Source organism: Ochotona curzoniae, unplaced genomic scaffold (genome assembly GCF_017591425.1).
Source record: "Ochotona curzoniae isolate NIBS_2020 unplaced genomic scaffold, NIBS_Ocur_1.0 scaffold_2453, whole genome shotgun sequence".
Classification (NCBI taxonomy): Eukaryota; Metazoa; Chordata; class Mammalia; order Lagomorpha; family Ochotonidae; genus Ochotona; species Ochotona curzoniae.
In genome coordinates, this window is record NW_024467094.1 from 524,578 (window position 1) to 547,450 (window position 22,873).

Sequence of the window (22,873 nt, forward strand, 5' to 3'; positions counted from 1 at the left end):
CCATTTCTTTCACCACATCCCCAGTCCTTTGCGCAGTGGGAGTAACACTGCTCCTCAGAAGGAAGCAGGCAGTAAAGTCTCCCTTTCGCAAACTTAGGCCGTTCTCCAGCCACTCGGGACTTGCAGAGCCCTTCAGCATTTGTGCAGCATTCATTTGCTCATTCGTTCGACTGTCATCAGGGAACAGGGAATCGACAGGCAACCCGAGTCACGGTTGTTGAGGCCTTTAATCTGTCGGTGACTGGAAGACCTGATGGGCACCCGGCGGAGGCGGCTGGCCCCGTGGGAAGCACAGAGCTCTGGCACCCAAGGCACGAGCTTGTCATAGTGTGGCTCCTCATCTTGGCTGGCAAGTGCAAGGTTCATTTCCAGGAATGACAATCTTCTACTGAGGAAAACGCTGATCACGCAGGTGGTAACTGATGTGCCCTCTTTGACTGAGACGTGGCGGCTGGCTCAGTAGGTGCCATTGCCCGTGACTCCCCGTCCCTCCAGGGAGAAGACACGGGCTGGCTGAGATCGCGCGTGGGCGTGTTTCCATAGGTGAAGACGGACAGAGAAGGAAATCATGTTTCCATCCCTGACAGAGAAAGGCGACCTTGCCAAGAGACGTGACTTCTCACCTGGCCTGTCGCTTGCTTTCCCAGCCAGCAGGTCCTCAGGGACCGCCAGGAGAACACAGGGTCACTGCCGGGGAGTTGGTTCTGTGGGCGAGGAAGGCAGGAATCCTGTTTCTGTGGCCCGGGACCCGATCACTGGCGCAGGTGGTCAATGAACCCTCCGAGCCTCGGCCACTGCTGGGTCTTCCTCCTGGGTGTGTTCCCGGAGGCCGGGGAGGCCCGGGGAGGGCCGGGGAGAGGTGAGGCGTGGGGTCTGGATTTCCTGTTGAAGACAAGCTGACCAACGGAAGTCATTGGGAGTGCTGCTGTGTGCTGGTGGCATGCGAGGGCGTCTGCCACCGCCCCTGCCCATTTAGCTTGCGTGGATCTATGTAAACTGCTCCCACATTGGCTGTCTATTCTGTTGGGTATCGTGCAATTGCTATGGGAAATGGGTTGTAACGTTTACTGTTCTGTAATCAAGTGTACATTTCAAGGACATTGATTACAGAGACATGCAGGGCCCATCGCGGTTCGCCCTAAGGTTTTCATCACACTCAACGTGAACTCTAAATTAAGAGGCAACTCTGCCTTCCTCGCTCCTTCCATGCCTGGTCATCTTCCTATTCCTTTCAATTTACCTGTAGCAGGAGTTTCATTTTCACAGAAACATGTACTGGCTTCCTGTCTCATTTCAGTTACATATGTTTTTAATGTGCCCATCCCTGTTGTAATATAAACTAAAATTTAATTTCATTTTTATGTTTCATTAGTATTCTGTTGCGTTTATACACCATGTGTGCATTATTCATTCATTGACTAAATGTGGGGAAATTAATAGTTTTTTGGTTGACTCCAACTTCCACCTGCTCTGAACCGCAGCGATAGATTCCTGGTAAAGTCTCTGCCTTGGATTAGCACCTGCTTGCTTGCATATCCATCCGCATATGCGCATATCCTGCAGAGGAAAAAACGACCTAAATGGGAGCAAAGATGAACAATTTGTTAACATATATAATTTTGTATGACAAAAATATAATTTATGATGTTGTTCTGTTACACCCTAAAATTGACTGCATTTTGACACTGAAAGGACTACGTGCATACATAAACAGTGAAACATACGCGAGAAGATGCTCGTCATTATAAACTGTAAAGGAAACGAGATGAAAGTGAGAAACGACTTCGCCTGTTGTTTGGATTTTGTTGGTTTTGTTTTCTTAAATTTTTATTGTTGATGATGATTACATGATTAATCAGGGTGGGAAGGATTGAAGGCGAGGGAAAAGTGAGTGAAATCATTGTTCCCAAATCCTCTATTTCTCCTTGTCTCTGGGCGAATGGGAGAGATAATGTGGGAAGCCACACCCAGCCTCCCAAATGAACCAGTACTGGGAAGGGGAACCGTCACCCAGCATCAACCCGGGGTCCTGATGTGGTGCGTGTTCCGAGGGTTCTGAGCGAGTGGTTTGGACAGTTCTGAAATGCTGTCGATTTCGCCGATCCAGGGTAAGGCAGCCCTCCCGGTGTCCGTTGGCTGACTCAATCACTTCAAGTCTCCATTCACCCAGGTTTTTGCTGTCATTTGCTGGGGTGGTTGTCCAATTTGTTCTGTTCTCCTTCCTCTGCTATGGTACCAAATGGGCTGCCATATTCTCCATGTGCATCAGGGTCTGGGTCCACTGCTCTGCCTATTTCACTTGCAGGCAGGTCCAAGGAGGACCAGGGCCAGGCGACACGGACTCTGCCAGATCCCCCACCCCGGGAGTCATGAAACTGGCACATCCCTTGCAGATGGGCCCTAGGACCCAGGACAAGTGACCCAAGTCCCACCAGATTCCCCCACCCCTGGGGCTCATGAAACCAGCACACACCTTGTAAGTGGGCCCTAGGACCCAGGCCAGGAGACGTAAGCCACGCCAATATCCCCTATCCTCGGGGCTCATGAACCCAGCACCCACCACTCAGGTGGGCCAAGAGGCAAGGGCCAGGGTGACTAGAGCCCTGCCGAATCCTCCATCTCCTGAGCTCACAAACCCAGCACCCACCTCACAGATGGGCCCCGGGCCCAGGCCAGGCGACCCAAGTCTTGCTGGATTCTCCCACCCCTGGGGCTCACAAACCTGGAACCCACCTAGCAGGTGGGCCCCAGGACCCGGGCCAGGTGACCCAAACTCCACCAGATCCACACCGGGGCCCACAAACCTGGCACCCATTGACCCCCAGCCTGGCATGGCTCACCTCACCTCAGCATCCATCATTGCATTGCACAGCCTGGCTCAGTCCAGCTGCTGTTGGTGTGTGTTTGCAGCCTAGCCCAGTACAGCCAGATCCCTGTCCCGGCCCCAGTGTGAACTGGCTGGTGGTGTGGCCTGTCCTGGCCTCTCCTGCACCCTGTCCTGGTTCTCAGATCTGCCAGTTGATGTTATGAACTGGCCCAGCCTGGTCTGTCCCCAGACCTGAGCCACAGTATGCCAGCGAGTACAGTAGCCTGGTACAGTCTGGGCTGCTCCTTGCCTTGGTTCTTGTGCTCACCTGCAGGGACTACATCCCGATGAAAGAGTTTCCCAGGCTCCTTTGTTGGGTCTCCTCCCAGTGGCAGATCTCACACACACCAATGGCCCAGGCTGACTTTGTCCACCTCTTGTCCTGGCAGGAGCAGTGGCCTTGCTCAACTGGCCTACACCCATTGGTTCTTATTGTTGGATGTTGCAGCCCAGCTACACCTGGCCCACACTCAGACACGGCTTTCATGTGGTTCTGCGGGAGTCAAGACCCAACCCAGCCCGTTTCTACACCCCACCCAGCACTCATGAGTACCAGTGGGTGCTGGAGTGGAGCCCAGTCTGTCACTCCCCAGACCCAGTCCACACCCGCACCAAAGGAGCTGTAGCCATGTCCAGCCCAGCATGCTGCCCTTAATGCAGCTCTCATGCACACTGGTGGGAGTCCCAACATAGCTGGGGCACCCCTGATCTCCCAGCCAGGCCTGTTCCCATCCACAGTTCTTGGGCAAGCCAACGGAAATTGTAGTTCCACAGGGGTGAGCCTACAAAAAAGCCTCCACAGATTCTGCCATGAGACCCAATTCTCTCACATGCTAGTAATTATCATGGCCCATCCTAACTTCACCCTTCCCTGATCCGACTCTCACTGGTGGGTACTGTGACCTTCCCCGGCCAGGTAGGACCCGGGCCTTGGCTTTAGTGTGTGCCAGTGAGTGGTGCACAGGGATGGTCGATGCTGGACTCCCCCAGCTCAGGTCCCCAGGTGTGCTGTGTTTCAGATTGACCTTTACAGGTCTTCACATTTCCCCCTGCACACTGCTCTGGCTCAGCACCCTTGCTTACCTAAAAGTACAGTGGCCTTGTCCATTGGTGTCCCTCAGTAGTCATTCCTCTCCTGAACATGAACCCCGAGGTCCCCGTTCAGCCTCACGTGTACCATAACCCTTACCCCACGTAAGCCCACACGTCCCAAGGTCCCTAGAGTGTGTCGCCATCAAGCGGCCCAAGGGCTTCACCCATTGGCACCCAGGCCGCCCAACCTGGAGTCATCTCTGCCACGGCCAGCTGGATGGGGCAAGAAGACCCCAAGCCTGCCCCCTGAAGTCACCCACTGCTCCTATGGACTTAACAGGATCAAGGTGACTCCAGGTAGCCCCAGTAGTAGGTGGATGTTTAACATCCAGAAACTAGAAGGCATCCAGTTTGGGTTGAGGATTTTAAGTGGAAGCAAGCCTCTGAACCAGTCCATTGGATGCCCAAGGACCCCAGAGCTCATACACTCTCAGCAGACTGAGTGCTAGCAGGAAGCAGGCATTTTACATGGGGCTGTGGCTGCCTGGCCTGGCCGAGCATGGCCAAGGAGGAGGGCACCTCCCTGTGCCTCCTTCCTCATTATTTGTAGCCAAGTGTATCCCTTTCCTCAGTCAACTGGTTTGATTGTTGGAATCTGTTCCTGAAAAACATGTTTACTCTCCTTTGAGCTATGGTGATTGTTACTTCATTTCCTTGTTGGCTAGTTTTTAGAGGGGCGGTCTGTGGTTGCCTAGGTAACCTATATACACGCACACACCTGGTGGAGTTCAATAAAGTGTTCATTGCTTCACTCGCCTTGCCACCCCCTGAGTCCCGATCTTTCTCCAGTGGTCGTCACACCTCGCTTCCCAATCAGAGGGATCATCCACAGGTGTAGAGCAACTTTGCCAGCCTGCGTCGCTGCTGGGAGGCTGCTGGGAGTGGAGAACGGAGCTACATCTGTGGGAAAGTGGGCACCAAGAAGAGAATGCTGAAGGAGGAGCTAGTGTGTCTGGGAAAGCAGCAGAATTCTGATGGCCAAGTGCCTGGGCCCCTGCACCCACGTGGGAGACTCAGAAGCTCCTGGCTTGAGCCTGACTCGGCGTTAACTGTGGGTGCTGCTTCGGGGAGTGAGCCAGTGGACGGAAGACTCCCTTGTCCCCCTCCTCTCCTTCTATCTCTGTAACTCTGCCTGTCAGATCAATCACAGAAGGAAGAAGGAAGGGAAGGAACAAAGAGGGAAGGAAGGCAGATCCTGGGGGCAGCCCAGCAACAGGCCTCCCTGGCCAGAGCCTCCCTGGGCCCCAGCCTCCCCAGCCAGGGTCTCCCTGGGCCCCTGCCGGCTGCTCGGCCGTGCCTGGGACTGACTGCCCAGACAAGGGCGTTCTGTGAGCTGCATCTTCCCCTCTGGTTACAGGAAATTTTGAAAGCACCAGCTGGCTCGACCTAAGCTGTTTAGTTCCTAAAGACAACGGAAATCGTCTGGCCGGGCGAAGCAACCACGTGCAATGATGGTTCACTGCCAGGCCCCATGCCAGGTCCAGGAACAGGCTGCCACAGGCAGCTGCTAGGTGGGCACACATCTGCTCTCTATGGCCCTGGAGTCTGCGATGCCTGGGGGGGAGGCACGTCCTCTTGGATGCACAGCTCCTCTCTGCACCTGCCGTGGCACTGCGGCCCTCGGCCTCGGTTTCCCTGGCCCTCACGGCAGACAGCCACAGCCGCTCTCAAAGCTGGGGGCAGGACAGGAGCCGTGGGGAGAAACCCCTCCCCTGCTTCCACCCACATGGCTGGCTGGACAGGGAGAAGCGCTCACACCTCCCCGCAGCCAGGGCTCCCCTTCCCAGCTGGGAGAGCAGACGTGGTCTCACAAGGCCCCCCCGGACTTTCTGGCAAGTGAGCGCAGGTGGGTGGACTCCTGCTTCCCTTGCAAAGCCTGTCCGCCTGACACAGTGTGCAAGGGCCGGATCCCGGGGAGAAATCCGACCCACACCTTCCCTGCCGGGGACAGCCAAGCACTGGGACCAGGGAAGACTCGGGCCCAGCCACACACCCTGGCCGGGAACCACTGAGACTTCCGTGCATTCTATGCTGAGTCCTTCTCGGGCCCAGAGCTGCCAGACGGAGGGGCAAATGGGTTCTACCTCACTCCTCAGCCCGTGCCCAGGGGGAGGTGGCACACCTACTGTGACCCCCCCAGCCTGTGCCCATGGCAGGCATGACGAGCTGATCGCAGCACTGTTCTCAGCTGCATCACTGAGGTTCATCTAAGCAACGCAGGGCAACGTGTCCGCTGGGGCAGAGCCTCAAACCTGGACACAAGTCATTTGCCACCTGCTGCGGATTGAATGTTGGTCCCTCCACTTGTCATGCTAGAGTTGAATTGTCACTGTAACACTGAGATACAACTTTTTAAAAAGCTGTATGTGTGAAAAGCAGAGGGACAGAAAGAGCAAGCCAGCTTCCATCTGCTGGTTCACTCCAACAGCCAATGCTGCGCCAGTCCAAAGCCAGGAGCCAGGAGCCTCTTCTGGGTCTCCCACACAGGTGCAGGGTCCCAAGGAGTTGGGCCGTCCTCCACCGTTTTCCCAGGTGCTTTAGTGGGGAGCTGGATCAGAGGTAGAGCAGCCGGCACTCCATCTGGCGCCCACGTGGGATGCGCAGCACAGGCACACGCCACACCAGCCCTCCTCCATCCTTTGACTGTCTAACAAAAAATGGGCTGACACAGCAACACAGCCCTCATCAAGTGCCAGCAGCAACTTGAACTTCACAGCCTCCAGAGCTGCGAGGAAACGACATACACGAGCGATTCGTGATCAGGCAGGAGTCTGGGTTTCCCGTTGGAGCAGCACGCGGCGGATGAAGACGCGGCCCGGTGGAGCGGCAGTAACTCAGCAGTGACCCCCCTCGCAGCCTGGCTCTGCACGTCGCACCTGCGTGGCGACGCTTCCTCTTCCACACCTCAGTTCCCATTCATATCCAGCCGGTGGGGTGAGAGGTGGCGCGTCCGATGCTGCTGGCCCAGGGGGACCACGAGGGAGACTCCGTCCCTCCCTGCACCTTGGCGTCCAGGGCAGAGCCAGCAGCCCTGTGGAGCATCAGTGGGCAGGGCACGCCCCGAGCCAGCCCACACCTTTTCTTCTGGCCCTCCTCCCTTCGCTTCCTCCGCCCCTTCTTCAAAAAGAGGTGTTAGATTTCATGGGTATTCCCCACATTAGTTACCACTTTCAGCAAAGGAACCCGAGGTCTTGGGCAAGGCTCATTGTCAGGAAAGCAACGTCTGGACTGCTTACATATGCACCTCATCTAGGCTCTCTAGAACATTCTGAGTCAGGTACCCAGGATCTCAGGAAAGAAGAGAAAGGCATAGCGTCAGGACCGCCCCTGGACACCAGCGTTCCATGCAGTGCTGGCAGGTGTCCTTGCTGCTCCACGTCCACTCCAGCTCCCTGCTGACGCACCTGGGCACACAGCAGAAGGTGGCCCAAGTGCTGGGGCCTGCACCACGTGGGAGCCCACGGGAAGCCTCTCTCTCCGTGCTTCTCTCTGTGTAGCTCTGACTTTCACATAGAGAAATAAATCTTTAAAAGAAAAAAAAAAGCTCCCTAACTTTGCTAAAAACATATGGGGGGCAGCATGGTGACGTATCAAGCTAATCCACCTGCAGCACTGGCAGCCCATGTGGACACCAGTTGGAGTCCCAGCTGCTCCATTTCTGACCCAGATCCCTGTTTGTGGCCTGGGAAAGCAGGATGGCTCAGTCCTTGGGACCCTGCACACACGTGGAAGACCAGAAGAAGCTCCTGGCTTCAAATAGGATCAGCTCAGCTCTGGATGAGGCAGCCACCTGGGGAGTGAATCAGTGGATGGAAAATCCTTCTCTCTCTCTCTAATTCTCTGTAAAGAAACCTCAGTGTGTGTCCATTTTTATGAGGTTGTTCTGGGAGCAGCTTTAGGCTTACAGAGAACAATATGCAGTGTGGGCACCGATTTGCCCTCTGACAAATCTGGCAGGTGGAAATCACACTTGTGTTAATCAATGGTAATTGATCAATCAGTGCTGACATGCTGGGTGTCCTTCGGGCCTGGACGACACCTGGGGACCTGTGAGCCTCTTGCTGTGCCCTCCAGAGCTGTCATCTCCCCCGGCCCCCCCGCCCCGTGCCCTGGCGACCTCTCAGCTCTCGTCCTCAGAGCTCTGCCTCTTCCAGAATGTTCTGTGATTGGAATCATCCAGCCGTGCTCTTTTCTGACCGGCTTCCTCCTCCTAGTGTAATTCATTCCAGCTTCCTCACGTCCTCTCACCACTCGATGGCTCCTTTGTGGCTGTGCAGGATCCAAGCTTATTCCTTGCAAAGCTTCGCCCCCGGTGGAAATGCCCTGCCATCTTCCGGCCCTCGGGACAGCTGGTGCTTGTCGCAGCTAAACACAGGGGAATCTGCTGGGACTCCTGGGGGTATGGCCAGCTGGCTGCCCCTCTCCTCAGCTGCAGGCCTGGGTATGTCCAGTGTCAGGTTGGGCCTGAGCCCTGGAAACTTCTGGCAGCTGCCTGTGAAGGCCTTGCTTGGGGGTAGACAGAGAGCAGAGCAGGGGGAGGGAGAGCCACAGTGTTGGGGTGGAGGAGGTGGTGCAAGCGGCTCCAGAGCTCAGAGGGGGCAGTGGAGGAGGGAGGGAGGCCCTGTGTTAGTCACTGGGCAAGAGGAGGCCTGGGGCCGGGCTGCAGGCGGGTGGCTGGGTCCCCTCCGGAACTGTCTCTTTGCCCTGGAGGTCCAGGTGGGGCTGGGCAGCCTGCAGTGCAGAGGCCCCTCCAGCCCAGGGAGCAAACAGGGCGTTTTGCACCAATGAGGAGGGGCTCACAGCAAGGGACATTGGCCCCTGCCTGGGGAGGAGGAGTGTGTGTGTGTGTGTGTGTGTGTGTGTGTGTGTGTGTGTGTGTGTAAGACAGAGGGACAGAGAGAGGAAGAGAGAGACCGCTCATGCGTGCACATTTCAGGTGACCAAAGGGCACATGGCAGTCCCTGGAGCCCCCGTGGAGTGGAACTGAGTGAGGGGAGGTTAATCCAGGCCACAGGTTCAAATGGCACCAGGCAGGACCCTGGGCAATTAGTTACCAAGGGTGCCACCCCAGGCCCAGCCCCAACCTCAGCACACGCTGTCTTTCTCACAGCTACAGTAACTGAGCCATCATGACTCAGGTGACAGTCACCCAGAGCCAAGGTTGGGGGACAGGGTGGGAGAGCCGCAGGGTGAGGACAGAAAGGAGGTGATAGTGCATGGCAGAGGAAGTACCCATGCAAGGCCCAACAGAGGGGTATGCATGCACGCCATGGCATAGGGGGTACCCACTTAGACCATGGCAGAGGGGGTACCCACGCAGGGCTCCCCATGTCCTGATGGACACACGGTTTCCACCTGCACCCATGTGGGCATCTCCCGGCCACTGACTGTTCCACAGGGCCAGCTCCAGCACTGGGCCCTGCGAGGGAAGCAGGAACGCCCGTGGGGGGCAGGAGTGATGGGGACTGTCTGCCAATCCGTGCGGGTTCCGTGTCAGTGTCCAGGGGCTGCATCCCGGAAGAGCGAGTTCTTAGTGAGGCTGGGCCCCCACTGTCCACACGAGAGATGCAGACTGAGTTCCAGCTTGGTGTCCCGGCTCCCAGCTCCAGCCTCGTCTGGCCCTGGCTGTTGCATGCGTTTAGGGAGTGAGTGAGCAAATGACCATCTCCCCCTGTTTCTCCTCCTTGCTCTTTCTCCCCCACCTCCCTCTCTAGACTCGACCTCAGAAAGATGAGCATCCACACCCGATAAACCTCCCCCCAAGGTGGTCCCCAGCTGGAGGTAGGCAGTAGGTCATCTGCCGGGAATTGCTGCCACCCCAGGGTGGGGGGGCACGGTAGTGAGAGGCCCTCACCACAAGTGACCCTGGATGACTTCTGTCCCATGGGACGCCGTTTTGACTCCAGCTGCTCCACTTCCAATCCAGCTCCGAGCTGATATGCCTGGGAAGGCAGCAAAGATGGCCCAAGCGCTGGAAGTTCTAGGCTCCTGGCTTCAGCCTGGCTCAGCCCAACCCTGGCAGACTGCAGAGTGAACCAGCGCATCTCTCTCTCTCCTTCCCCCACCCAACACTGCTTTTCAAAGGAACTTCAAAAGCAGAAGAACTAGGTGCGTTGGGAATTCGGCTGGAAGGTAGGGGCTGTGTGTGAGTGGGTGGGGTGGGTGATTGCTGGGGGCGTGGCAGAGCGGGGGGGCTCAGGGCTTGTGGTCACACCTCTGCTTTGGGGTCTGTCCCATCCTCCTTGGGGCTCTGGGAGTTGCTGCATCCGTGGGTGCCAGGGGGCATGTAGGCACCAGGAGCTCACCCCTCCTCTGCACAGCCCCTGCTGCTCCCTCCTCCTCACCCTCCTCCCCTTCCTGGGCTGAACACACACCCCGCAGCCCTAGGCAGAACGGGGCCAGGTGGCCTGGTGGCTCTTTGCCTCCTGTGGTCCCCGCGGCCCCAGCCGTCTGTGGGATCATGGGCAAACACCCGGAGCACAGGTTACCCAGAGGGAGAGGAGCCTGAGGGTTCGCCGTGACGCAGTCTCCCAGGGCACAATGGGCCCTGGACCTCCCACAAGCTGCCCGCGGCTCTGAGAAATGGGAGTCGTGATGAGCAGGACACACAGGCCATCTGCCCGCTACCCTGCCACGCCAGGAGACAGTCGGGCACCAAGCATCCCCAGGCAGGTGGGGGCTGTCCAGCTGGCCTGGGAAGAAGGGACCTCCTGCAGGTTGCACAGCCGCCCTCCTCTGGCCCTTACTCATTAACCAGCTGCAGGGCACACGGGTTCACCAAGCAGCAGGCAGCTGGCCACACAGAGCCAGCGGGAGAGCGCAGGGGTGGGCAAGGCGGCAGGGGCTCGGCTGGGAATGGACAGCCGGCAGGATGCGCTCTGCCCAGACCAAGGGCAACGCTGGCATGGCCTACGCAGGCTGCTCCCCAGGGGCTTTTGGGACGAGGCGCGGACACTCTTTGTTCTTTCCGGACCCCTGGTAGGAGGAGTGGGGTGGGGCCCGGGCAGCATGGGGTGGGGAGAGGCTGGGGCTGCACGCAACAGCCTCCCCCAAAAATGCTACTTCTCTGGGGGGTTGTGGGGCCTGACCACGCATCGCCATGGGCAGCCTCAGACCCAAAGGGGACAGCTGTGTGTCCCCTTTGGAAGCCTTAGGCTGGACTGAGGCGGCAGGGGAGCGGGGCCCACTGATGCCCAAGTCAGGCTCCCAGGCCTGGGCAGGGGGTGTCTGCCCAGTGGCTTGGGTGAGCCTGTGGGACGAAGGCCCATGGGGGCTGGGCTAAGAGTCCAGCAAGGCTGGGAAGCTAGAGTGACCAGGCCTGCACGCTGCGGTGCAGCAGGCAGCGGCAGGGGACCTTGGCCCTGGCCTGACCTTGGCCGCCATCTTCCAGTTCTTGTTCCAGGTGCTTAACTTCATGACCTACATCGTGGGCACTGTGTTCTGCGGGCACCTGGGCAAAGTGGAGCTGGCATCTGTGACCCTGGGTGTGGCAGTGAGTACCGTGCTGGCGCCATTCCTGGGGACTCCCTGCCAGGTTCCCAGGCTGCTGGCTGGCCAGTGAGGGGCCAGGATGACACAGATGTGGGGTCAGATGCCTGGAACCTAACGCTGCAGACGGGTGGGGGCGGGGGCGTCCAGGCACAGCGCTCACGGTCATGGGGACAGAGCCAGGCCGAGGGACAGGGCCTCAGGCCACCATCTCCCTGCTAGGCAGCCTCCCCAGAGCCCCAGCCCTCCTCAGGGTCCCCACTCAGGGTCCCCCTCACAACACAAGCCCTGGTGCTTTCCCATCCCATGTGTGTGGCTCCAGTTTGTCAACGTCTGTGGAGTCTCCGTAGGATTCGGCTTGTCCTCGGCCTGTGACACCTTGATGTCCCAGGTAGGTGGCTGGGTGCCAGCAGGGAAGTGGCCTTTGGCAGGGTCTGGGTCCTGAACTCTCACTGCCCCGGGGGAAAGGGGGCTGCCTGGAGGCGGTGCCGTGTCACCCAGCGTGGGGACGGCAGGAGGCTGCGTTTTGCAGAGCTTCGGCAGCCCCAACAAGAAGCACGTGGGCGTCGTCCTGCAGCGGGCCACCCTCATCCTGCTGCTCTGCTGCCTGCCCTGCTGGGCCCTCTTCCTCAACACGCAGCCCCTCCTGCTGCTCTTCAGGCAGGACCCGGCTGTGTCCAGGTACCTGCCGCGTGGCTCCCGCCGGCCGGCCAGCCGAGGACTCGGGGAGGTTCTGGGAAACTGTCCCCCGTCCCCGGGCCCTGGGTCTCTCTGCACCACTAGTGGTCCCCAGCCCCCAACACCTCTTCATGGTTCTTAGAGTTTCCTCGGGAGGTTCACTCTCAGAGCCCGCTACTCCGCATGAGACCAGCAGGGGCAGACACGCCTCACAGGTGCTTCAGTTTGCAAGGCCTAAAAATGTGTTCCTTGAGAGGACAGACAGACAGCGTCGAGTTCTCATCACCTCCTTCACTTCCCCAAATGTCTGCAATGGCCAGGACGGAAGCCAGGAGCCCGGGACTCAGTCCAGGTCTCGCGTGGTGCAGGAGCCCAATGATCCGAGCCAGGGCTTGCATGGCTCCACACAGACGCAAAGGAGAAAGAAGACTGCCCCAGTTTCCGCGGCGGGACGCGAAGTCCTTGGGCTGAGCTGGCCTCTCACGGCGCCGCCTTGTTCGCTTGACGTGGCGTGCGCTTGCTGTGGCCGTTCCTTAGTGATCTATAACGTTTGGGGTTTTTCTTTTGCAAGCCACGTGGGCTCGGGATTCAAGGGAAGGTGGTCCCCCGGGCGCCGCCTTCCCGGCTCAGCCCCGTCCTCTCCTGCAGGTTAACCCAGGAGTACGTGCTGATCTTCATCCCGGGACTCCCGGTAGGTGCTGCGCGGCCCGCGCCCGCGCCCCCACCGCCGCCCCCGCCGCACCCCAAGTCACCGACTTTTTGCGGTGTCGCGCCTCCCCCAGCCACCCCCATCTGCTGAGGCGGGCACGCGAGAGGGCGTGAGGGAGCGAAGGGGAGACGTGCATCCAGTCGCTGTGCGAACTGTGACTGTGGAAGATGGATATTACTGAATATTCGGAAAGCGCAGGACAGAAAGTTTCAGCATCGCTTAGCCGCTCCCCACGTGGGGAGAGCGTGGGATGCGACTGCTTCCCAGGAGTGTGTCCGCGCGTGGGCGTGTGTGTCCGTGCGTGGGAGGGCTCTGCAAGGTGTGAGGGGGGAAGGAGGCGCCAGCAAAATGTGGGGACATAAACCCCTTGAGTTATGTGCATAATTTTTCATCATATACATTTTCATTGAACTTTTCATGACGTAGGCTTGTGTTTTAAACGTGTGCACCTTCTTTATCACCTGCTTCTCCCCTTTAATGTTATGCGTGTGGGGGCGCAAGCAGGCTCCAGGTAAACACTGCACCGTTTTGTTAGGGGCCCAAGCAGTGACAGATTTGGGTGTCAAGGAGGGTCCTGGAACCAACCCTCGGGCGAGTCGCAGGGACAGCTGTGTTTGGTAGTGAGTAAACACACACACACACACACACACACACACACACACACACACACGCGCGCGCGCGCGCGCGCGCGCGCGGTCCCAGCTCAGTGAGGACAGCTCCCAAGAGGCAGAGGCAGGGTCACGCACAGTCCTGCTCTGGCTCCATTCATTCTCTCCCTCCCCTCTCCCAGCCCCCGGTCCTGTACTGCAAAGAAGAGGAAGGGCAGGGTGGGCAGGCTGTGGGAGCAGGCCTGGGTCCAGCTCCTGTGCTGACCGAGGGCCCCTGGGACGGTGGCCAGAGGGGCCTGTGAGCGCCCTGCCCCCTTGCACCCACACACACTGGCAGGCGAGAGCCTCTCCCAGGGCCTCTGCACCTGCTCAAGCGCCCCTGTGACTGAGCAGGGGCCCACCCGGGCAAAGCCAGCACACACTCAGGTGGCCTCAGGGCCCCCTTGCCGGGCTCCTGGGCCTGCAGGAACTCGGGGGCTCTACCTCCTGGGAAGGAATCCGTGGTAGGGGATGGGGGTAGAGGTGGGGGAGGGCTCTACCTCCTGGGAAGGAATCCGTGGTAGGGAATGGGGGTAGGGGTGGGGGAGGGCTCTACCTCCTGGGAAGGAATCCGTGGAAGGGGGAGGGGGTAGGGGTGGGGGGAGGGCCTCTACCTCCTGGGAAGGAATCCGTGGAAGGGGGAGGGGGTAGAGGTGGGGGAGGGCTCTACCTCCTGGGAAGGAATCCGTGGAAGGGGGAGGGGGTAGGGGTGGGGGAGGGCTCTACCTCCTGGGAAGGAATCCGTGGTAGGGGAGGGGGTAGAGATGGGGGAGGGCTCTACCTCCTGGGAAGGAATCCGTGGTAGGGGATGGGGGTAGGGGTGGGGGAGGGCTCTACCTCCTGGGAAGGAATCCGTGGTAGGGGATGGGGGTAGGGATGGGGGAGGGCTCTACCTCCTGGGAAGGAATCCGTGGAAGGGGGAGGGGGTAGGGGTGGGGGAGGCCATTGACTCTGTTTCATTTTGCTTGCTTACAGGTGATTTTTCTTTACAATCTGCTGGCGAAGTATTTGCAAAACCAGGTACAGAACCCCCGCTGTAGGGGGCAGCCCCTGTCCTATCCTCCCCAGGGTGTCGGGAAGGGTTGAAGTGCCAGGGGCTTTACCCCTTTCTCCCCCGCTGTCTGTGACCCAGCTCTGTAAACGGTCACTTCCAACCTGCCCCTACAACCCTGGGCTTGTGGTTGGTCAAGCTGCCCCTCGCAGCCTCCTCCTCCAACCGCCAGGGAGAGGCCTGGGAGAGTCGCAGCCCTTGGGCCAGTCCCACTCACGCCCCCAGGGGACCAAGCATGGCCTGTTTCAGGGAATCGTGTGGCCCCAAGTCCTCAGCGGTGTGGTGGGCAACTGCGTCAATGGCGTCACCAACTATGTGCTGGTTTCCGTGCTGGGTCTGGGGGTCAGGTGAGCGGGGGCAGGGGGCCGGGGGCAGGCACAGGGTGTGGGGGCAGGATGGAGTCCCAGCCCTGCCTGCCCTGAGAGGGTGAGATGCAGGAGTGGAGGGAGGGGTGGAGAGAGGGAGGGAGGGCCTGGGCAGAGGCTCCCAGGACACCTGCCCAGGTGCAGCTGCAGGGGTGGGGCTGCGGATTCCGGGATGCAGGATGCGGGAGCCCAGCCCCGCCTGCCTCCTCTGCCAGGGGCGCCGCCTATGCCAACACTGTGTCGCAGTTCGTGCAGGCCACCTTCCTCCTCTTCCACATCCTGTTGAAGAAGCTGCACCTGGAGACATGGGGAGGTGCGGAGCGCAGCCCGACCTCGGGCCTCCTTGTCCCTGCTGGCCCCTCCAGCTGTGCTGTGTCCTGCCACGCTTCCTGCCAGGCGCCTCTGATGCCTCTTGGGGGTGGGGCAGTGCAGGCGGCCTGGGGCGGGAGGTGGCAGTTGTCCGGGGCGTCTAGGGGAGCAGGAGCTAGCAGGTGTGCCCTGGCGATCCTTTGCTGCTTCTGCCTGGACCTGCCCCAGCACCTGCCAACACCCTGGGGGTGCGGTTGCTGTGTTCTAGGCTGGTCCAGTCAGTGCCTGCAGGACTGGGGCCCCTTCCTCTCGCTGGGGGTGCCCAGCTTGCTCATGATGTGCGTGGAATGTGGGCCTATGAGATCGGCAGCTTCCTCATGGGTACGTGCGGAGGGCCACGCATGGCAGAGCAGCATGTGGGGCCTTGTGTCCTACTCAGAAAGCCACGCCCCAGGGGGAGGGGTTCACGTCCACTCCCCTGCGCACCTGCCAGGCTGCTGGACGTCCCCAGGCAGGGCCTTGCCCAGGGGTCTGGCCTCTGGGCCTTTGGTGCTGATCTCAGCCATGGCCAGCATGGAGTGGGCCCTGCTGGAGGGATGGGCCCAGCATGGAGCAATCCGTGGGTGGGGCAAGGTGGCACCCACCTATGGGCCCTGCCTCATGCTGGCCCTTCCCCACCCCCGCCCCAGGCCTACTCGGTGTAGTGGACCTCTCTGCCCAGGCTGTCATCTACGAGGTGGCCACGGTGACCTACATGGTGAGATTCCAGGGGGGCAGTTTCCCACTCCACCTGGGGCCCACAGGCCCACGTCCCCTGAGGGTGACACTTTCGCTAGGGTTTTCTTTTTTTAACATTAATCTACATGCTCAAAAATACCACATTCCTCTCTTCAAAAGCCCTGTGCTGCCTCGGCTGATTCCACTGTGCGCCCGCCGGTCATGTTGCCACTGACGGGCACATGACGGGCATCAGTTGGCCCGTGGGACAGCCCCAGCCTGTGCCAGCCATCACAGCCACCAGGAGGCCCTCCACTGCCCCCGGGGACCACCCCGTCTTCCAGCTCTCCTCCTGCCTGGCCCAGGCTGGAGAGCTCCTGCCCTTCCAGCCTGGCCTCACCCTGGCTTAGGGTCCCAGCCCCTCCTCCAGCGCCCACTGGGACTAACAGCGCCTTCTCCCCCATCCCAGATTCCCATGGGGCTGAGCATGGCCATCTGTGTCCGCGTGGGGACGGCACTGGGAGCCGCGGACACCATGCAGGCCCGGCGCTCTGCCCTCTGCGGCGTGCTCTGCACAGGTGCGTGGGCGCTCTTCTGGCCATGCACGCTGGAGCCGCGGGCCTGGAACAAAGGAGGGCCCTGGGCCTGATGAGGGAGGCAGGCTGGCCCCTGGGCAGGCTGGGCTGCTTCTCTTTGTGAACAGCAGCCTCTCCCCGAGTTAGAACATCTCAGCTGTACACCTCTCCCAGCTCACCCCTCCCTCCCCTGATGCCAGACTCAGCCTAACACAGCTAAAAGTGTGACTCCTCCAGGGCCTTTCCCAGCGTGGGGCTGGGCATCTTCTCTCCACACCTCTGCTGCATCCCCCCAGTCGCGGCCTGGCTCCCTGAGGCCAGCAGGTGCAGGAGGGCCCTGCTGTGGAGAGCAGCAGCGGTCCTGGGGCAGGCTAAGACCCCACCCCACACACATAGGAGGGAGGGCTGGGGAGGATCCCCACACCCACAGGCTGCTGGTGAACTGCGGCAGCAGGCAGGAGATGGGGTGGAGGGGGGCCTGGGAGTGTGCATTCCTAAGCAGTTTCAGGTGCTGGCCCAGGACACCCACTTGGAGAACTGTGGTGGCCCCTCTGGGCTGGCACAGGGGCATTGCTCCAGGTGAAGGACTGCAAGGCAGGAGCTCTGGGCTCTCGGCACAGCAGGCTGGGGTGTCAGGCAGCGGCCGGATGGTGCAGGAATAGCACTGTGCTGACCCAAGCTGGGTCATGGCTTCGGGCTGGCCCGTCCATGCTGTTCCTTTGTCTTTTCCAGTTGGCATAGCCCTGGTGGTGGGCACCCTGTTGGGCATCCTGAAAGATGAGCTGGGGTACATTTTTACCAATGATGAGTAGGTAATCAGTTTCCTTTCTTGACTTCCGGGAAATGTCAGAGTGGTTCTGGGTGTTGGAGGAGGGGAAGTTTCAGGGTGCAGGCACTTAGCACACACCTGGCTCCGGGGAACTGCCCCAACTTTGGCCTCTCCGGGAGGAAGCCAAACTTCGGCTTGTCCGCTCAGCACTCGGGCTGTGGCCTTCGCCCGGCTTGCCCGTGACAAGATGCCAACTGAAGCCCAGGGCACACAAACCGTCGGGGACTCACAGGTGCAGGTGGCTCAGAGTGCCGGTTGCACCCGTGTGGGGTGACTCCCCCTCGTCCAAGGACGGTGGGTGGGAGTGTGGGAAGGGGCCGGAGGAGGGTCTCCAAGGACACAGCTGTCTCCTGCGCAGCTGGCCGACCTGCCCGTCTCCCCTGCAGAGAGGTCATCGCCCTGGTGAACCAGGTCTTGCCGATCTACGTCATCTTCCACATCATTGAGGCCATCTGTGTGAGTGCCCCCCCGATTGGAAGCCCGACCCTTCACCCCCTCTGCCCCCCAGGACATGATCCCTGCCACAGCCTTCCTCAAGCGCCATGGGGCAACACGGGCTGACCACACAGGGAGCACTTGGGGTGCTGGCTGGGCGAGTTGTGCACTCTTCAAGGCGGTCAAGGCAGGTGGACAGACAATGGGAGGGCAGAAACGTGCAGCAAAATCTCCAGCATCACCCCGTTCCTCCAGCGCAGGGACCCCCCGCCGGCTCACACCCCCAAGCTAGAACAGCTGGGCCGTGGGCCCGTTGGAAGCCGGGGCCGGGACCCCGTCTGGCTCTCCCACGTGGGTGGCAGGGGCTCCGATGGGTGAGCCATCGCTGCTGCCTTCTACAAAGTGAGGGACAAAGTAGGAGCAGGGCCTGCCTCTCCTGGCCGGGGCTCTGCTGTGAGGCGGGGCCTGATGGCGTGCGTGGGCATCCCGCCCGCGGTCCTCAGCTCCTCTGCTTTAGGCTCAGCGTGTATTTTCTGTTGACTTTATCCTCACGTTGTCATGTTGCACCTTTATTTAGAATCCATGCTCCCTCACGTCCGTGTGTCTGTAAGGGCACAATGCAATTCCTTTAATCAGTTGATCACCGGCCAATCCAGGCTGCAGAGTCTGGGATTCTTCTGTGTTTCACGTCATCGTCATCCGACAAGCTGTAGGCTTCCACATCCAGGTTCTCTCACCTGTCACCGTGTTCCTGGACCCTGGTGGCCGATGTCCCCAAGCCAACTTGCTGGGTCATCTCTCCTTGTCGTGGTGACCAGCATGGCTTCACTGTACACAGTGATACGAGCCACTTAGACCTCCTCCTCGGTGAAATGTCCCTTCAGGTCTTTGGCCCAGGAATGTCTTCTCAGACAGCTGGGGCCGCCATGGCGAAGGATCCAAATCTGGGTGGCATAAGTCAGGGTCACTGTCAGCCCCTGGAGCTCAGGCCTCGTGCCCTAGGCGTCATCAGGCCCCCAGTGACCCTGGCACACATCAGGGATGGCTGTGTCCTGGGCCCACTGCCCACCTTCTGGAAGCCACAGTGTCCACTGGCCTGGGCATGTCTATCCTGTCCCTGGCCTCCTCCGCCCCCGAGTGGTGTCTGCCTGTGTGTCCAGCTCCCCTCTGTAGCAGGACCCCAGCCAGGCCAGACCAGGGCCAACCCCCAGGCCTCTCGCCTGGTCCATCCCAAAAGGCCTGATTTCCAAACAAATGTAGACGACTGGCCGTCAGAACTCCAACTTTTGGAGACAGACTTGCCCAACCCCTTCGTATCACAGAGTTGTGAGGGCTCTGCGTGTGGGGCCAGTGCCGTGGTGTCGTGGGCTGAACCAGTCCTAGCTGCTGCAGACACTAGGGGAGTGAACCCATCAATGGAAGAGCTCTGTCATCTGTCCACCCCTTACGCTGTCAGGCTGCCTTTCAGATGAAATACAGACATCTTCTCCACGGACCACACGGTAGCTGGCCGCAGGTGGTCGGCAGGATAGTGGGCCCGAGATGTCCGCATCTCTGTCCTCGGAGCTGTGCACACGGGAGCCCGCAGAGGTGGCTGAACTGAGGACCCCAAGGTCGGGGAGGAGCATCCTTCCGACAGGGAGCCAGAGGGCCAGAGTCGGGGGCCTCAGGTTGGACCCGTGGCTGGAGAGATGCAGCTTCTAGGAGCCCCAAAAAGCAGACACACCCCCAGAGTGTCCAGAGGAGCCAGGCCTTGGTGTTGGGATGGTAGGACCCACTGCCAACTTCCAACCTCAAGAACAGGAAACTGGCACATCTGAGCTTGTTGGAGGGTGCTGAGTGTGTTCCAGCCGCCCGTCTCCAGCGCACAGTCAGCCTGGCTTCCCAGAGATCTCACCCTGGAGCCGGGCAGTGCTGGGAGCCGAGGGAGCCTCCAGGTGCAGGACTGGGCTCCAAGTACAGCCACGTGTGTGCAGGGGTCTCAGGGCAAGTGACTGAGACCCCAACCACCCCTGCAGCTTCTTCTGGGAAAGAAGGGGGGACCGGGAGGCGGGATGGCCCTGCTGGTCTGGCGGTGGGGTGAGGCAGGGCTGTGCACCACTCAGGGCCACGTCCCCCTCCCTGCCCGCAGTGCGTGGCCGGCGGGATCCTGCGGGGCACGGGGAGGCAGGCCTTCGGGGCCATCGTGAACGCCGTCATGTACTACATCGTCGGCCTCCCCCTGGGCATCGTGCTGGCCTTCATCCAGGGCATGAGGATCATGGGTACGAGGCCTGGGGGGTGGGGGAGGAGGGAGGATCGGGCAGGCCCTGACCATCCCCCAACCATCTGCCGGCCCTTCCCATTGTCCCTTGCCTCCCGCAGGCCTCTGGCTGGGCATGCTGACCTGTGCCTGCCTGGCAGCCGCCGCCTTTGTTGTCTACACTGTCCGGCTGGACTGGAAGCTGGCGGCGGAGGAGGTGAGTGGATCGGCGGCCCCCAGCCACATGGGCAGAAACACCCATGGGTCCAACCTGAGCAGCGTCAGGTCTGGGGGATGTGTGGGAGGGGCCATGGAGGGACCCTCCACCCCCAGGCTCACTGGCCGCTCCTGTCATGGTAGCTGCCCAGGCAAGCAGCACATCCGACAGCTACGAGCAGAAACCCTGAAACCAAACATGTTCCAGAGACAGCCCCCACCCCACACACGCCATGCCCCCACCCCACAATGCCATGCCGGGAGCCAAGCAAAGCGCTCAAGCTCCGCTGAGCGCACACGAGCCCCTGAGAGTGGGCCCCGGCCTGGGCAGGGCTGTGGCCTCACCGTGCCCACAGGCCCGGGCAGCCTGGGCCGCTCCAGGCAGGACGCCCCTTGCTCCGTGATGACGTCATCTGGCCACTGGGCACACTGCTGTGTGACTACAAGCACGTGCAGCTGCTGCCTCAGGCCCCGCAGCTCCCAGGGAGGGCACCGGGAGCGGGGCAGAGCGGGAGGGTGCGGGCTGGCCCAGGCACGCCTCCTCTCTCTCCTCCAGGCGCAGAAGCACGCGGGGCTGCAGCAGCAGGGAGCGGAGGGCGCAGTCCCCGGCCCAGGGCCCGACAGGGCAGCTGTCTCTTCAGGTAATGGGGTCACGGCTGCTTCCACACTCACACATGCACACAGGGAGAGGTACAGACACACTCAGATGCACACACAACAGCGCACACCCACACAGATACACACACACAAGCCCGCACACAGATTTAAACATAATACACACACAGAGAAATACAGACATGCAGAAGTACAATACACACACACACACACACACCTGCTCCAGGCTGTCTGCCGGTACCCGTGAGTACAACAGCCAAGCACAGGGAGCCAGTCACATCCTCCCTGCTTGGCAGGCATGCGAGGGTCGGCTGGCACCAAGAGCATGAGACGCAGCCAGCTGCGGCCATGTTCTCAGACCAGGGGCTTTCCTGCCCCTTCCGCCCCACATCCCCTAAAGGAAGAGAGGGGGATGTGAGCAGTGTCCCCTTTGACTCCAGCTTGGCCTCCCAAACGCCACCCCAGGTCCAGGGGCCATCCTGGCCTCCAGCTGCGGGCCCAGGGAGGTTGGACTGCCCGACTCACCAACTGCAGTGGCACATATTCTCTGGATCTCCATGTCTACAGGACAAAGTGGTGGTCCCGGGGGTTCCCTGCCAGCCTCCCAGGGCCGGTGTGAGTGCCAGGCGTGTGTGTAGCAGCCCACGGCCCATTAGGGAGCACTGTGCCCGTGGCCTCCCCTCCTTCTGGGGCTGTCCCTGACCAGCACAGTGAAGCCAGCTCTTGACACTCTGGGGGCTCTCCTGCCCCACGGGGTGGGACGGTAAGACGGGACCAAATAACTGTCCAACAGGTGCTTCTGAAGTCCCACATGGTGGGCACGCTGCAAGGCCACGCTCCAACATGACCGCTCCTTGTGGCACCTTAGCAGGAGCGCTGGCTGTACAGCCAACACCCAGTTGAAGCCACTTTCCCGTACATTCCCTCTGTGACTCGGAAGGTAAAGGAGGCAGGTGTTTCCTCCATCTGCTCTTCCAAGGCCTGAGTGCTAACAACCAGGCACGCAGTGAGACACCTGCAGCCAGACAGGTCGCCTGGGTTCCCAGGCGTCACCCCTGCCCTCCGTGCACACGGTGGGCTGAGCTTCATCCCGTTTGCTCCTGCAGTGGCCACGGGCAGCAACCCCGGCATCACCTTAACGAAGTACTCCCGGCCCGAGTGTCCCGCGTTCTCCCCGAACTCACAGGCAGCCCACACGGCAACTGCACCTGCTGGCTCCCTGTCCCTGAGACAAGTGGTCATCCGGCGTGGGGCCACCCTTGGGGCGGCATCAGCCCTGTTGGGGTGGGGCTTCTGGTCAGGATGCTGACCACCCCCAGCTACTAACCGGCACACGAGGCTGCATCTTGCCCGCAGGAGTGGGCAGACAGGCACACAGCCTGGGGCAGGGGGACCCCGGCACCGCCTATGCCTCAAAACCAGGCATGTCCCTGGGCTTCCTGGTGACTTCCGGAGGGCTCTGAACCGGCAGACTGACCACCATGCTGTGCCAAGCGGGCCATTTCTTCTCTGATCTGGGGCGCTCCTCCAGTGCCAGCCAGAGGAATGAGACTCCTGGGACTGCCATGTCTATCCAGGACGTAAATGGATCCAGGGGGGAAATTACAAAATGAAAACCAGAGCCACCGTGACATTAAAAAGCACTGATTTCTCAGCCACGGCCTGTGGCCCACGTCTATTTGTGAACTTTCTGTGAGACTCCTGAGAAGGGGGCCCTGTCCAGGCAACCCCTGTGTGTGCAGGCGCAGCAAGAGCTGCCCAGGGCCGGTCTGACGACCCCTCCGTTCCTGGCCCCAAGTTCCTGCATTCCACCAGCGTTTTCCCTTGTCCTGGACTCTGACACACACTTGCTGCTTGCAGACTTCTTGCTTCAGGAGTGCGAGCATAGAAACCAGCAGAGCAAAGCCACTGGTTACTGTCCCCAGCCTGGGGAGGAAGTCCACACTGGTTTAGATGCTCTGGAGGCCTGGGACTCGGAGATGTCCCCCGCACCGGGCTACCCAGCGTGGACAGTGGGACCGTCCAGCCGCCTCTGCCCC

The 22,873-nt window shown here is 60.4% G+C and overlaps 1 pseudogene; it reads left to right on the plus strand.

Moving 5' to 3' along the window:
- The first annotated feature begins 10,813 nt into the window (after positions 1 to 10,813).
- LOC121169938 lies at positions 10,814 to 22,160 on the plus strand (annotated as a pseudogene).
- The last annotated feature ends 713 nt before the right edge of the window (positions 22,161 to 22,873 follow it).